The 17,890-nt window shown below is 35.7% G+C and overlaps 1 protein-coding gene and 1 long non-coding RNA gene across 2 annotated transcripts in view; both read right to left on the bottom strand.

Moving 5' to 3' along the window:
* The window catches only part of LOC127870738 (uncharacterized), a 49,091-nt gene extending 32,342 nt beyond the window's left edge, over positions 1-16,749 (bottom strand). The window contains exons 1-4 of the long non-coding RNA XR_008044897.1: positions 16,694-16,749; positions 16,390-16,518; positions 5,046-5,198; positions 4,662-4,900 (exon numbers count right to left, since the gene is read on the bottom strand). This is a non-coding gene — a long non-coding RNA (uncharacterized LOC127870738). The remainder of the gene's footprint in view (positions 1-4,661; positions 4,901-5,045; positions 5,199-16,389; positions 16,519-16,693) is intronic.
* LOC127870737 (uncharacterized) overlaps positions 1-17,890 on the bottom strand; it is a 60,312-nt gene that overhangs the window by 32,342 nt on the left and 10,080 nt on the right. The window contains exon 2 of the mRNA XM_052413178.1: positions 13,266-13,330. The gene's annotated coding sequence lies outside the window, so the exon portion shown is untranslated. The remainder of the gene's footprint in view (positions 1-13,265; positions 13,331-17,890) is intronic.

Below are 17,890 nucleotides of genomic sequence, written 5' to 3'. Positions count from 1 at the left end.
AAAATTTAACTATATATTCAAAGTTACTATGTCAAAAAAGGGCCATAATTCTGTCAAAATGACAACCACAGTTATGCAACTTGTCCTGTACAGTCCCCTTATGATAGTTTGCGAGTGTTCCAAGTCTGAAAGCAATAGCTATGATACTTTAGGAACAAAGTGGACCAAAACACAAAACTTTAGGAAATTTTCTAAGTATAAATGGGCCATAATTCTGTCAAAATGCCAGTCAGAGTTACATAACTATGCCTGCACGGTCCCCTTATGATAGTTAGTAAGTGTCCCAAGTATGACAGCAATAGCTTTGATACTTTAGGAATAAAAAGGACCTTAACACAAAACTAAACCAAATTTTCAATTTTCTAAGTATAAAAAGGCACATAATTCTGTCAAAATGCATGCCAGAGTTATCTTACTTTGCCTGCCCAGTCCCCTCATGATAGTAAGTAAGTGTACCAAGTTTGAATGCAATAGCTTTGATACTTTATGAGAAAAAAAGACCTAAACATAAAACTTAACCGGACGCCGACGCCGACACAGATGCCGACGCCAAGGTGACGACAATAGCTCTTTTTTTTTCAAAAATAGATGAGCTAACAAGCGATGTGTTTGTGAAACACTATGTCCCCATATATATGACCTTTGACCTTGAAGGATGACCATGACCTTTCACCACTCAAAATGTGCAGCTCCATGAGATACACATGCATGCCAAATATCAAGTTGCTAGCTTCAATATTGCAAAAGTGTACATTAAAATGAGCGATTTTCACCCATATATTTTACCTTTGACCTTGAAGGATGACCTTGTCCTTTCACCAATCAAAATGTGCAACTCCATGAGATACACATGCATGCCAAATATGAAGTTGCTATCTTCAATATTGCAAAAGTTATGGAAAATGTTAAAGTTGGGGCAAACAAACGAACCATCAAACAAACCAACAGACAGGACAAAAACAATATGTCCCCCACTATAGTGGTGGGGGACATAAAAAGTACATGGGTCATGTTTATTAAAAGGGAAAACTTAACAAGGATATTCCAAATCGAAAATCCTAGAAACTATACTGTTCTAACCAAGTTTAAAAAACACTTTATAAGGAAAACTGGCCCTGCACATGGCCCCATGTTTTTGAACAAACTTCAATCACTATCAACTCAGCCTAGATGTAATAACAAAACAGCTATTTAATGTGCGGAGCAAGTATAATGATGAGTTTGACTAACAGGAGGGCTTGAAAGGCCCAAAGTAGCTCACCTGAGATTCAAAGGAAGTAACCTGTTCTCTGCAGCCAAAAATATCATTAGTACAAATGTTCTGATCAAGTTTCATGAAGATTGCACAATAAATGTGAATTTTAGTGTATTAACAAGGTCTTGCTATAGCCATATAAGGATAAATGCAGGCCCCCTGGTGGCCTTGTCTTTCAACAGTCCGGAACCATCCAAGATATCATTAAAAGAAATATTCTGACTAAGTTTCATAAGGATTGGACAATAAATGTGTCTTCTAGAGTGTTAACAAGGTTGAACTTACAATAGCCATATAAGGAAAAATGCACCGACCCTGGCAGCCATGTTTTTCAACCAACCGGAACCATTTTCCAACATGTCCAAGATTTCATGGAGACAAATCTTCTGACCAAGTTTCATGCAGATAAGACAATAAATGTGGCCTCTAGAGTGTTAACAAGGTTTTACAACAGACATATAAAGCTAAATAAGAAAAAATGCCCCGCCTCCTGGTGAACATGTTTTTCAAGCAACCGGAACAATTTTCGAACTCATCAAAGATATCATTGGGAAAAATCTTCTGACCAAGTTTCATGAAGATTGGACAGTAAGGGTGGCCTCTCTAAGAGTGTTTACAAGGTTTTTTTCTATAGACATATAAGGAAAAATGCCCTGCCCTCTGGCGACCATGCTTTTCAACAAACTGTAACCATTTTCCAACTCGTCCATGATATCATTGGGACAAATCTTCTGCTAAAGTTTCATGAAGATCAGACATAAAATATTGCCTCTAGAGTGTTAACAAGATTATAAGGAAAAATGCCCACTCAGGACAGTCACTGATCATAAACATGAAAAGTTCATGAGCTTAAGAACATTCATGAACCATGCAGTTCATTTATAATTCATGAACAGTTCATGAACAAAATACAGTTCTTGAATTATTCATGACTAATTCTTGAACTGAAAATAAGATTATTCATGATCCTTTCATTCCATGAATTATTCATGAACATGGAAAGTTCATGAACTTATAAGCATTCATGAACCGCGAAGTTCATGAATATTTCATGAACAGTTCATGCAAAATCATGAAAAGTAATATACATGAGACTAATCATGATCTTTTCATTATATGAATTATTCATGAACATTATAAGTTCATGAACTTAAGAACATTCAAGAATTGTGTTCCTGAATGTTCTTAAGTTCATGAACTTTTCATCTTCATGAATAATTCATGAAATGAAAAGATCAATAATTGTCTCAATGAATATTGCTGGGCCAAGTATGAGATTGAGCGCTCTAATACCGGTTTAAACCCCCAATGCTTTGCATTGACCGTTCCAAGGCGGTGACCCCAGCTTTATTCATTTATTTGTTATGTAGTTTGTTTTGTATTGTGCTGTTTTGTGCTGTTTTGGCAATTGGTCACTTGCCTTGCCTTAAATAAAGGACCAACTAATTGTGTATAATGAGAATTCAATACTGCTCCAGCAGCTGGAGTGTCACTTCTTTATATTGAACTGGAAATGAGACTATTCATGATCTTTTCATTACATGAATTATTCATGAACATAAAGAGTTCATGAACTTATAAGCATTCATGAACCACAAAGTTCATGAATATTTCATGAACAGTTCATGAAAAAATCATGAAAAGTAATATTTCAGTTCTTGATTTATTCATGAATTATTATTGAACTGAAAATGAGACTATTCATGATCTGTTCATTATATGAATTATTCATGAACATTAAAAGTTCATGAACTTAAGAACATTCAAGAATTGTGTTCCTGAATGTTCTTAAGTTCATGAACTTTTTACCTTCATGAATAATTCATTAAATAAAAATATCATGAATAGTCTCATTTTCAGTTCAATAATCATTCATGAACCGGATGATTAATGTTCATGAACTTTGTTCATGAACTGTTCACCAATATTCATGAATTATTCATAATCATTTCGCCTGGGTGGTGACCATGTTTTTCAAAGAACTACAATAATTTTAAAATTTGTCCAAGATATCATTGGGACAAATCTTCTGACCAAGTTTTATGAAGATTTGACAATAAATGTGGCCTATAGATTGTAAACAAGGCAAATGTTGACAATGCACGACAAAGGGTGATCACAAAAGCTCACCATTGAGCACGTCGTGCCTAGGTGAGGAAAAAAAAACAAAGTGTGGTCAGGTCTGGTCTCGTACAGGTTTTACACTATTCCTAAATTTAGATAATGTCGGCATTATTTGTGTCCCGATATTCTCTGTGTTGTTCAAGCTGTTATTATATTTGCGATGAAATTCAAGCGTTTTGTGATTAGGCTGAATGGAAAACAAAGATGTTGCACAATTCAAATATTACACGAAAAAGATTCCTAAGTAAAAACCTGGCCAAACAAAAACTGATGATTTTTGTTAAGCAAGCGTCATTCAATAAACAAATATCGCCAACAAGTACAAGGCCTCCTGTTGAAACTCATTCCATTGTTAATTATAGTAATTTAATAACAAGAGACCCTTTTTGCATTGTCATAATTGATTTTTGAAAGCAAAGTGCTGACTGATATTCAACATGTTAAAAGCAGTAGTTCTTCAGAAGAAGATGAAGCGCTTCCTAATAAAATGGTGCCTGATGAAGATTGTTTTCCTTGACAAAATATGAGGGCAGGTATACATGGTTGAACTATAGCGGAAAATTATTGATTATGATGGTGTTTGTGATTAAAGATATTGAACTCTTAATTCGTGTAGTTTAAAATCCCAATCTATTTTCCGAATTCTTTAAATTGCAGATAAAATTACCAAAAAGCTGAAAAAAGCCCTGGTAAAACTGCCTTTTTTAATGGAAAGGAACTATAAAAATTATAGCAATCAGCAGAGACATTATTACAACACATGTGATAACCAAGTTCAATGAATAATGTGCAAACCAATTTGACTTCTTAAGTCTTAGTAAGCTTTTTCTTTCATTTGACTTAATAAACTACATGTAGCCTTTGACCCCAACTGAACCTGTTTTGAACTAATCAGGGATATTGTTGGGACACGTGATCTCAAGTTTGATGAAGATTATGGCAATAAAAGCAGCCTCTTTAGTGTTCACATGGCAACTGTTGAGCAAGCACTACAGACAACCTACAACAAACATAAGCTCATGTTGTGTTCAATTGAGCTTGTAATAAGCATGCTTGCATCAATAAATGTGTTAATGTTTAAAAAAAACATATGTTCCTAGTTTGAATACTTTAAATTAAAATATAAATAAGGACTGTTTGTAAAACATGCATGCCCTCCATATGGGCTCTCCGTTGTAATGACAGCCATTGTGTGAATATGTTTTTTGTCACTGTGACCTTGACTTTTGTTATAGTGACCTGAAAATCAATAGGGGTCATCTGCCAGTCATGATAAATGTACCTATGAAGTTTCATGATCCTAGCCATAAGCGTTCTTGAGTAATCATCCGGAAACCATTTTACTATTTCGGGTCACCGTGACCTTGACCTTTGACCTAGTGACCTGAAAATCAATAGGGGTCATCTGCGAGTCATGATCAATCTACCTATCAAGTTTCATGATCCTAGGAATAAGCTTTCTTGAGTTATCATCCGGAAACCATTTTACTATTTCGGGTCACTGTGACCTTGACCTTTGACCTAGTGACCTGAAAATCAATAGGGGTCATCTGCCAGCCATTATCATTCTACCTACGAAGTTTCATGATCCTAGGCATAAGCGTTCTTGAGTCATCATCCGGAAACCATTTTACTATTTTGGGTCACTGTGACCTTGACCTTTGACCTAGTGATCTGAAAATCAATAGGGGTCATCTGCGAGTCATGATCAATCTACCTATCAAGTTTCATGATCCTAGGCCTAAGCGTTCTTGAGTTATCATCCGGAAACCATTTTACTATTTCGGGTCACTGTGACCTTGACCTTTGACCTAGTGACCTCAAAATCAATAGGGGTCATCTGCCAGTCATGATCAATGTACCTATGAAGTTTCATGATCCTAGGCAGAAGCGTTCTTGAGTTATCATCCGGAAACCATCTGGTGGACGGACCGACCGACAGAACGACCGACAGACAGACATGTGCAAAGCAATATACCCCCTCCTCTTCGAAGGGGGGCATAACTATTTGTGCAGTTTTTGCATCTATGAGAATAAAATACAGTATATACAATTAACCTTAACTTTTAAAACTGACATTATTATAAACCACAGGTGGTTAGCATGTGGCTTTGATATTAATTAGTAAAAACATCATTTTGAATGAAAAATAATCAAATTTAAACAAAAAATCAACTTCTCTGGAAAATAAAATTCACTGTCAAATATATATACAGTAGAATTGCAATAACTCAAGCTGGCGATTTCTCGAAAACTGCTGGCGATTTCTCGAGCATTAAAAGGAAGTCCCTAACATTTTCCTTTAATATCTATATAAAAATACCCGCAATAACTCAAACATGCGATTTTCGATAACTCAACGATGTGTGCTGGTCCCTAAAAGGCCTTTCACACCTAATTAACGGGCAATTATTCAAAGACACTTTCTTGTCTGGTCGGTGCTTAAAATATTCCAGCTGTGAAAACAGCACAATCAAGCAGACAAAAAACGCTTGATTAGGTGTAAAGTTAGTTGCAGTTTGAGAAACACTGCAAATTGTCATCCTTTGATGATTCTTCCAAGCAACACCTAACACAGACCGGGACCTACAGATGCTCTGCTCTCTATTACGAAACATCTTACGCCATCAGTTCCGGGAAGCTAATGGGTTGCGACAGTCATCTATCTTAGACTTTGCACAACACAAGTCTGACTGAATGTAAATTAAATACAAACTGTGTAGTGATCATGTTGTTTTTCTTGTTGCTTTTTTCATGTGTACGTACGTACCTTGTGTGCTATTTTAAATATGCTACATGTACATTGAATATTGATTGAATATTTTTTATTATATATGTGTTGTGCGTGTATGTTGATTAAATTAAATGTATGAACATCATTCTTATTGCAGGGGACAAAAATATTTCTAAACTGCACTTGTCCTGCAGGACAAGTGCATTAAAATTTTCACTCGTCCTGCAAACACATGATCTTGTCCTTCAAATATGTGTGAAATAAAGATTGCAAAGGCTGATATGACTAATAAAGTTTCTTATATCACTGCTAAAATGCTGCTTACTCAGTTATTCATGCCAGCTGATCGCAAAAGCAGTGAAATAAGTTACTTTATTTATGAGGAACACAAATTTATAAATGAAGAAAATTTTGTGTTTTCCTTTTTTCTAATGCTCATGTGCTTTCCGTTTCGGACGTTTGAACATCGCTCCCGCCAACTTTAAAGAACGCTCGTTTGTCAGTCCTTTTCTGACGATATTCAGACTGGTTTAAAGCTGTTCTTCGGGGTTAAATAATTCTTTAAAAATCAATACTTACAGTGAATGCAGTCGGATGGTTCCCTGTCAACATGGACGCGCAAAGTTTACACCAAAAAGTCAATATTTACTCGGGACACAGTTTTGCATAACAACGAGCACCTGCTGTATGAAATTCACAATTGCAATTTCCGCTTCATTCGCGTTCTACTTTCGAAATAGATATGCTTTAAGACAATGATTTTATTTAATGAAAACGAGTCTTACTTGTCAGTAAATACATATTTTATTATCAGCTAATTTTCACTCGTCCTGTAGGACGAGAGCTTCAGGAAAATCCACTCGTCCTGTCAAGATTTCACTCGTCAATAAGAGCGGACGAGTGATATTTTTGTCCCCTGTTATTGTTTAGTTTAGTGTTACCTTAAGCGATTTTTACAAAGCCTTTTTTTTCCACTTAGCAACGTCTTACATGTTAACAAGACTATTGTCAAGAAATATAAGTCTCCTACCGGCTCCACCATTGTCAGAAATTCCAGATTTTTATTAATATAAATTTGTTGCCATAGCAACCAAATTTTTTTATTGAGGAACAAAATGAAATGACGTGCATAATGTCCATATTGCCATCTATCCATGTTTGAAGTTTCATGATAAAATATTAAGAACTTTAAAAGTTATTGCAGGATCCAGAAAACCACCATTTTCAGCAGTATTTCTAGTCTATTTGTTGCCATAGCAACCATAAATCTTTACGTCGGAACGAAATGAAATGACGTGCATAATGTCGATATTGCCATCTATCCATGTTTCAAGTTACATGAAAAAATATTAAGAACTTTAAAAGTTATCGCAGAATCCAGAAAACCACCATTATCAGCAGTATGTCTAGTCTATTTGTTGCCATAGCAACCAAAATTTTTAACGTCGGAACGAAATGAAATGATGTGCATAATGTCCATATTGTCATCTATTCATGTTTTACGTTTCATGAAAAAATATTAAGAACTTTAAAAGTTATCGCAAGATCCAGAAAAACCACCATTTTCAGCAGTCTTTCTAGTCTATTTGTTGCCATAGCAACCATAATTTTGGAAGTAGGAACGAAATGAAATAACGTGCATAATGTCCATATTGCCATCTATCCATGTTCCAAGTTTCATGAAAAAATATTAAGAACTTTAAAAGTTATCGCAGGATCCAGAAAAGTGTGACGGACAGACGGAGACAAAACCATAAGTCCCCTCCGGTGAAACCGGTTAAGGGACTAAACAAAGTGTTTGCCGTCAGAAGTTAAGCATCACCAACAGAAACAGTGAAAACAAATAATACCATGGATTATTCGAAACCTGCGATTACTCGAGCATTGAGGTCAGTCCCGTGCTACCTGGAGTTTTTGTAGATTTACTGTATAACAAGGTATTCAACTCAAAATCACTCGAAAACAGGGTGCATGGCTTTGAACAGCAATAACTTCATTAATTGTGCAGCGATTTCCATGAGCATGGTCTTATTCAATGCAGAAATGAATTGCCTAACTTGAAATGTACATATCTTGCAATATTTTTACAAATGCTGGGTCAAATTTTTAGAAATAACACGATACACAACTCGCGTGACCTAATAGTCATCGATCAAACCCGATCGAAAAACTGAAATCTTCACGGAGTAAAGGGCATTTTCCCTGCAAAGTTCACAGACCTAGGTACCATTAATTAATAAAACGTATGGGAAAAAATTCTTACCATTCATGCCGTTACATTATGCATCAAAACTAACTGTCCAGCACCGTTCAAACCTTTGTTTACATACATTTCAACTGGTCGACATTTTAAACACACGAGTGATTTCATTGGTCCAATGCGCGGTGTGTCTTTTCTCATTAAGATTCTATTCATTTATAGGGTCTGATCATTGACTAGTAGGTCACACGAGTTGTGTATCGTGTTATTTCTTAAAATTTGTCAAATTTCCATAACAGCAAACGGCCAGTATATTTAACTCCATAAGTCATTTTTGTACTGAGAACAAAGGTAAAGAGTCATTTGTTTTGAGTTGCGAAAAGTAAAAACAGAGAAACAAAACAGTTGCAAGTGACAATAACAATGTGTATTAGTAGCAATTTTTTCTTTGAATTAGAACGATACAGTCATACCGTACTTTCGGTTTATGACAGCAAATCTGCTTTTTATACTTGTACAGACATAATATCAATGAAGAATGACAACATTTATTTTAAAATATCTCCTATTGAATGTGTTACTGTTGGATTAACTGAATGAATGAGTTGCATGAGTAAACAACAATACCATCGTTGATAAAGTCATAGATTTAGTTTAAAAATAGGTATGAAATGAAATCAAATATATTATTCTGCATTAATCAAAAGAAGTTATTTATGTTCTTATGCTTACTTACTGGCAATGAGCTTTTGTTTTACACTTTGTGCAAACGACTGGGTGTGGTTACGACATTGCAATACTACCAACGGACCAACCATTTAAAAAGTGGTGATCCGAGAACAGCGGTCAATTGTTGACACTTTGGTGATTTCCCTTGACTGTCCGCTGTTCTCAGTTTTTACTGTATATCCCGTGTTTTGCTGTAAAAGGAGTGGATGAGAACTAGAATTTCGCTCTTGATATAGTTTCAGGGGTTTCATAGTTTGCTGTTATAATGTGCCTAGAAATTTAATATTTATGTTTACTTAAGTACTCTTATTCTTCTGAAATCCACCTCCTCAGAATGATGTATTTCCGTAACATATATGCATAAAAAGTTTTACTTTGCACAAGCCATATGAATTATTAGTTGTTTTAAATAATATTTGATGGTAATGTTACACATTTCCTTGTCAAATCATACCTTTTTGTGAAAGGTCTACACATTAGTCTACACTATATTTTATTCATGTTAGATAAGGGAAGCTACTCCGAATGCTAGAATTAAACTATTCCTGCAAGAGTTGCTTCCCTTTTCTACAAGTACTGATATTCTTTTGGCACAATGATGCCACATTATAAAATCAAAGCGCTGAAGGCACTGAAGTTGTTCGCTGTTGTCCTTGATTAGCTTGTGCGGATTGCACAGGCTTATCAGTGTGCACAGGCTAATCTTATTTGATGTGCATTAAGCCCCATTTTCCCTGAAACAGCCAATATGTACAGATTTCAATGATTAACACTAGACTGGCCAATGTCATCTTACAAGCTGGTATATACACTCACTGCTAGAGCAGAATCATTTGTCGTCTGCTGCAGACAGGCAGTGGTAATCGTCCCTAGCAGAGTGAGTTGCGGTTCTTACCGTAGCTAAGGCTCTAAGCACATACTGATTTGCAAAATATGCTCTGTAAATTTAGTCCGCCGCTAACGCGACCAACTAAAAAGGGATGGTAGATGTTATACTTATAATTCTTACAGCGGATTGGCGATATTTTAGAATTTTTCAAAATGACATGTTGTATGCACCAATTATAAAGGCCAATGTCACATTTGTGAAATATATGTAGCAACAGTTGCAAAGGTACAAATGTATGGTACATAGATACATGCTGCATCATTCTGTCTGTCACATAACACACGTTTCTTTATCCAGTTACATTTAGCAGGGCGATCAGTGTCCTTTAGAATAATTATTTTTAAGACAATACATGAATACATTTCTTCAAAATCACAAAATGCTTTACAATGTCACAAATGAAAACTTTGTCCGTTTATAACACAGTATCTATGTAGCCAGAAAAGGGGAAACATGAATTCAGAAATATTCAATTTAAAATGTTACTTCCAGAGTATGAAAAAGCACTTTATTTGACTAGTGATCTAGTTTTTTTACCAAACATTACTCAGTTTTGAACTTTGCTGTACTTTCTAATATACTGTCAAAGTGTCATGAAGACTGTAAAAACATGTGGACATGTTGCAAATAGAGAAATAGAGTGTTAAAGGGGCCTTTTCACAGATTTTGTCATGTTTTGAAGTTTGTCATTAAATGCTCTATATTAATAAATGTAAACATTGGATCTAAAAAGCTCAAGTAAAAAATTAAGAATAAAATTTAACAAGAGTGCCAAACTGTCACAAGATACGCCCGTTTTAAGGCTTTTGACAACTTGATAACTTTACCATGACCCATATTTGAACTTGACCTACATATCATCTAGACACAACTTCTGACCAAAGTTGGAGAAGATCTGATGAAAACTACTTCAATTAGAGAGCGGACACCATGCTAAATGCTTGAAATGCACTAAGTGACTTTGTGACCTAGTTTTTAACATGGCATGACCCATATTTGAACTTGACCTACATGTAGATATTATCTAGACACAACTTCTGACCAAATTTGGTGAAGCTCGGATAAAAACTACTTAAATTAGAGAGCGGACACCATGCTAAATGCTTGAAATGGTTAAAGTGACCCTGTAACCTAGTTTTTGACCCGGCATGACCCGTATTGGAACTTGACCTAAATATTGTCTAGCTACAAGTTCTGACCAAGTTTGGCAATTATCGGATAAAAACTACTTCTATTAGAGAGCAGACACCATGCTAAATGCTTGAAATGCACTAAGTGACCCCATGACCTAGTTTTTGACCCAGAATGACCCATATTCGATCTTGAACTAGATATTGTCCAGATACAACTTCTGACCAAGTTTGGTGAAGATCGGATGAAAACTTTTTCAATTAGAGAGCGGACTCCATGCTTAATGCTTGAAATGCACTAAGTGACTTTGTGACCTAGTTTTTGACCCGGCATGACCCATATTCGAACTTGACCTAGATATTGTCTAGATACAACTTCTGACCAAGTTTGGTGAAGATCTGATAAAAACTATATGAATTAGAGAGCGGAAACTGCTGTGGACGCTGCCAGCCCGCCCGACCGCCCACCTGCCCGCCCACCCGCCGCCAAGGTGAAACTATAATACGTCCCGTTTTTTTTTAAACGGGCGTATAAAAAAGAAAAAAAGGAACCCTCAGCAGGGCTCGAAACACTGACCCCTGGAGTAAAAAGTATACACATAGACCACTCGACCATCCTTCTTAATACACTGAACGATGTATTTTATACTTTATATAAGCAATCCTCGTAGTTTCTCAAAATATAAAGACAACAACAGAACTCTCCAATTTATTCAATTGTTTCGCGTAACAACGATTTATAATTTTCAGGTTTTTAAATCGTCAAAAGGTGCATATAATGGCTATTTTAGAGCATGGTAAATGTTCAGTTTTACTGTTTCCTCACAAATATCATAACTAAAACGAAAATTTGCGAATCTGAAACAATTTTTTTGAATTTTGTAAATTTACCAAAACGTGAAAAGGCCCCTTTAACAAGGCTGCACTATAGCAATATAAGTTTAAAATTGCCCCACCCCCCACCCCACCCCATCCCTGGCGACCAATGTTTTTCATCAGCCGAAACTGTTTTTTAACTCTACCAAGATATCATTAGAACAAATGTTCTGACCAAGTCTCACGACGTTTGGATGAAAAAAAGACTTCTTCTAGAATGTTCATACGTTTTCTTATGCAGAAAACTTTCTTGCCCACTGGCAGCCATGTTACACAACAAACTGTAACCATTTTCTAACTCAGCCTAGGTATCATTAGAACAAATATACTGAACAAGTTTCAGGAACTTTAAGAAGAATATAAACTTGACTTCTTAAGTGTTTACAAGCTTTTCCTTCAATTTGACCTTGTGATCTAGTTTATGACCTCACATCACCCAGTTTCAAACTCAGCCAAGATATCATTGGGAAAAAATGTTCTGGACAATTTCATGAAATTTGTACAATTAATGAGGCCTCTACACTATTTGCATGGTAAATGTTGACACAGCAAGACAAACAATTCATGACAGACAAAAGGCTACCACATAAGCTTACCATCAGCATGTTGTACTTTCAGACAGTTAATAGCTTTTTATGCCCCCGGTAGGGTGGCATATAGCAGTTGAACTGTCCGTCCGTCAGTCAGTCTGTCCGTCCGAAAACTTTAACATTGGCCATAACTTTTTCTATATTGAAGTTAGTAACTTGATATTTGGCATGCATGTGTATCTCATGAAGCTGCACATTTTGAGTGGTAAAAGGTCAAGGTCAAGGTCATCCTTCAAGGTCAAATTCAAAAAATACAATCCAAGGGAAGTAATAAGCTTTGAACAGGAGATAATTTCTAAACCTGCCAAATGATATATTGAAATTGTATTTCAAAGTGGCGCAAAAGGGGCATTGTGTTTCTGACAAACACATCTCTTGTAAGTCTATATTTTGATCTGGGGGTTTTATCCAACAGTTGAGCATTTCTCCATTTCATATATTGCATAATATAATTATTTACAATTATGAAGATTATTTTATTTCAATTGAGATTTTTCGACAGTTCATAAATATGTCAAATGCATATAAAAAGCTTTTTTTAATAATGATTATCACATTAGTTCACTAATTATGTCACAAATCCTAATATTTATGTTATTTTATCTTTCCTATTATTAATTTTAACAGCATTGTATTTGCAGTTAACCAGATCCATATTTGTGTTAATCTACAATTTGACTTCATTCAAGGAGACAGGACAAACTTTATGACAACGTTAAAAAGAGATAAGATTGTTACCTGCTTACATACCCCTTCTGCTGGTCCTGTCATTGCATCACAGACAGATCTGCATTATGGACAACCTGTAATCATAACATACACTTATTCTAATGTTGTCTTTACCTTTTTCACATAACAATGTGCTTTGCAAGTACTGGTCTCTGAAAAAAAAGCTAACAAACAATCTGAAAATACTTAAAAATGTATGTACATTAAACACAAACATAAAAAGTATTATCTGGAATATCCTGCATAAAATTCTGATAATAGGTGAATTTGGGGTAAACAAAATCATAACTGTAAGACTTCGATACACATTTAAAACATATCATGCATAAACTGTAAATTATGGATGTGTTTGGGTAATTAAAGAAACCTTAACAAAATGCATTGAAACGCATGAACAATTTACAGTCCTTCATCTAGCTATGCATGGTAATGTAATTGTTTCAAGAATTAAAAGAGCTGTCACGTTTGACTGATGCTAAAAGGAATATACACGCACTGTACATATTAAATCAAAAGCTGACATTAATGTTTTCGTAGCTTGCAACTTGGTAATCTGTTAATGGACGTCAAATCCTTAAAAGCCATAAGCCTTCAGCGAAAATGCAAGACAAAGGAGCCAGTGGATTTGACACAAATGTCAACAACACAATCAAGTGACTGAAGAGAGAACACAGTATTATTCTCTTCCATACAGAATTATATTGCCCACACTTATTCTTTCTTACTTTATGTATAAAAGACATTATTACTGTGAAGCAGCAAGTTCCTCAGAAAAGAAAGGGGCAAGCACAAATGTAAGTGGCCATTGGCTTGTTTGCTCCTGACTTTTTGTATCCTTCAAACATGAGATTTACAATGTATCAAAAACATGACAATACCACAAAAAGAGGTTTTCAACATTTAAGTTACAAATTTAATTTAAACTATTGTTCAAAGCTAGGTATGTCTACCCACAATATTTCAGTGGACAACATTCATCAATACTAAAGTTATTAAGCATTTCTATGCTTAATTCTATTATGCAATTCTATTTTACAGTAACCATAAACCAAAACAATCCAACAAGAATCTCAAGCTAGGTTTCAATGCTATATCCCAAGTTTCATTAACCCATTTATGCCAAGTTGACTCTCCCATCCTTCTAAATGGGATCAATTTATTTCCAAAATTAGGGATGTGTAGTATATTTATTTCTATATTTAGAATATTTCTGACAGAAATTCCTTTAAGCAAACAGCGTAGACCCTGATGAGACGCTGCATCATGCAGCGTCTCATCTGAGTCTAAGCTGTTTGCCAATGCCTTTTTTCTGGACGCTAGGCATAAATGGGTTAATATTGGTAAATGCTGGTTAAAGTTAGAAAACACCTGTGTTTAGTAGCAATGACCTTGATCTTGACCCACCTAGTCCAAAAGCAATCCAAAGTGAGGTTTCCATGCCAACTACATAAACCCCAAAAAAGAGTGTTATTTATCCAACCAAACTCAATTTGAGGGAAAACTGTTTTTTTCTATTTTTATTAAAAAGACCTTGCCCCAACTGGCCCTGAAAGCAATCCAAAGCTATGTCTACATGTATATGCACCCTTGCTGTTTCAATTGTTTCATAAAGATTGTTCAATGCAATCTTAAGTTATTGACCCCAAACCACCTGTTTGATGCTGACCCCTGCTTTATGACCTTTGTTGAAAACCTGGTCATTTTTTTTTCATTAACAGGTTTTACCTAATTTTATCTTCAGAATGTGTTTTCTTATAAATTAGATAGCCACAGTCAAGCCACAATGAATTTGATATCAATCATTAGCTTGCAAAAATGAGTATTATTATAGACATTAGAAGAGTTGCCTCCACGACACATTCTTTGACAGCATATTAATTTCATGATGTTATTTTGTTGAAGTGTTGTCATTGTTGCAAAAAACAACAGGAGTCCAGTTCAAAAGGGCGTAAAAATTTGTTAGAAGCCACTTTTCCAAAGTAAACTGTGAATACCAAGCTGATATTTTGTCGGAAATAATGTGCATTTAATGTCAATGTAAATATTACCCTCATGCATTGCATCACTTGCATTGCATTGTTTATGTTCCAAACATTATGATCAACAAATTATCAAATATCAAGCATTACAACAGTCTATTCACGTTGCTTTCAGACTAGCACCTAAAACAATCATTTACCGATCTGAAAATGGGGTTGCCCATGCAAGCATTTCGAAACCATAATTACCCCAAGCACAATTTTAGTCTCCAATAGATGAGTTTTGCATTTCTAATTTTAGCGATTTTCATGATGCAATAATTTATCCAAAACAAATTATGGAGTATAGGAGTTACTTCTTGGTAAACAGAATTAACTAAAACATGAGCATTTTGATAAGTTTGGTAAGCATGCCCCCCTTTGTGGTGGTGGTGGTGGTGGTGGTGGTGGTGGTGGTGGTGGTGGTGGTGGTGGTAGTGGTGGTGGTGGTGGTGGTGGTGACGCTAACGGTGGTGGTGGTGGTGACGCTAACAGTGGTGGTGGTGGTGGTGGTGACGCTAACGGTGGTGGTGATGCTAACGAAGCATTACAATAACAATACTTAAGAATGATCAAATGGGAAAAGGTAACCTAGCACTGGCAGTAAATATGGGGCTCATTTACAGGTCAGATTTGGAATCTCTGCTGTAAAATGAGATTTAAAATGAATTTAAGGGAGGCAAATGCTGTAACAAAAAGAACATGCATAAACAGTAGTTGTTTCCCTTGTTTGAACCATGCTAAATCCTTAAAATGCCTATTTCCAGTAACTGTGAACTTCATCGTGAACTTGACCTTTGACCTAGTGACCTCAAAATCTATAGGGGTCATCTGCGAGTCATGATCAATGTACCTATGAAGTTTCATGATCCTAGGCCCAAGCATTCTTGAGTTATCGTCTGACAACCACCTGGTGGATGGACCGACCGACCGACAGACCGATTTGGAATCACTGCTGTAAAATGAGATTTTAAATGAATTTAAGGGAGGCAAATGCTGTAACAAAAAGAACATGCATAAACGGTAGTTGTTTCCCTTGTTTGAACCATGCTAAATCCTTAAAATGCCTATTTCCAGTAACTGTGACCTTCACCTGTGACCTTTGACCTAGTGACCTCAAAATCAATAGGGGTCATCTGCGAGTCATGATCAATGTACCTATGAAGTTTCATGATCCTAGGCCCAAGCGTTCTTGAGTTATCGTCTGACAACCACCTGGTGGACGGACCGACCAACAGACAGACCTATTTCCAGTAACTGTGACCTCCACCTGTGACTTTGACCTTTGACCTAGTGACCTCAAAATTAATAGGGGTCATCTGCGAGTCATGATCAATGTACCTATGAAGTTTCATGATCCTAGGCCCAAGTGTTCTTGAGTTATCGTCTGACAAACACCTGGTGGACGGACCGACCGACAGACAGACCGACATGAGCAAAGCAATATACCCCCTCTTCTTCGAAGGGGGGCATAAAAATAATGGTTTAAAATTACATCAAATGCCATGTCTTTTTTATGACATGACTTTTAATTATGAAAAAAAAAATATATATATAGATAACAAGAGCTTTCTCAATGGGAATACATATTCCGCCGAAAAACGAAACATAAACGCAGATTTTGAAACCTAATCGCGAACCCTAAGTTCAAGGTCAAGATCAAAGGGGTCAAACTTTTTGTGCGTATGGAAAGGCCTTGTCCATATACACATGCATGCCAAATATGAAAGATACATCTGAAGCAACATAGAAGTTATGAGCATTTTTCGAAACCTTAACGCAAAAGTGTGATGGAAAGACAGACTGACAGACAGACAGAGAGCGCGATCATTATATGCCCTCTTTCAGGGGCATAAAAATTGTGATAGAACTTGACAGGGATTTAGAAAAAAAAGATGATACTTGATGTTTTAATGTCCTTTAAATTAGCAAAGAACATAAAAGTTTAAGCAAACATTATGATAACATCTGAAAAGTATATACATGACATGACATCATTTGACTTTGCAACTTTTTTCAGTAAAAAAACAATAAACAAGAGGTCAGTCAAACAAAAAGTAGCCAACGAAAACGCTTGAAAAGCTACATTACACATGTCTAAGATTAAAATATTTGTTATTGTTATAATATAAGAAAATTATGTATCATGAAATAAAAAAAATCTGAAACATGTACTGGTGACAGTTCCATGTCTTATCCATCTATCTGCTAAAATGATGATGAGATTTTTTTTACAGAAAACAAACCATGCAGTGGTAGCAACCATTATAGCCAAACAGAAAACATTTGCATAATGGCAGAATTGATAGCAGTGAAACCAGAATTCCATGATTGATTCTTGTTTCCCAATATTTTAGCAGTCACCAGCCAAGAGGGGCATGCAAATGATGTTGGTTATGTCATAACTATTTATAGCCTAACTCCCAGAGGCCTGCCTGTCAACTTACATGATTGAAGACACTATTAGCATGGTGAATAGAAAAATCTATTAGACAAATTATAATGCAACACTTATCAGTGAAACCCTTTTCAGAATCAAGGCAAAATGCAATTAACCCTTTTCAGAATCAAGGCAAAATGCAATTACCGGTATATAGAAGATCGATTAGACAAATT

Source organism: Dreissena polymorpha, chromosome 3, assembly GCF_020536995.1.
Source record: "Dreissena polymorpha isolate Duluth1 chromosome 3, UMN_Dpol_1.0, whole genome shotgun sequence".
Classification (NCBI taxonomy): Eukaryota; Metazoa; Mollusca; class Bivalvia; order Myida; family Dreissenidae; genus Dreissena; species Dreissena polymorpha.
This window is presented reverse-complemented; position numbering and strand designations above follow the sequence as displayed.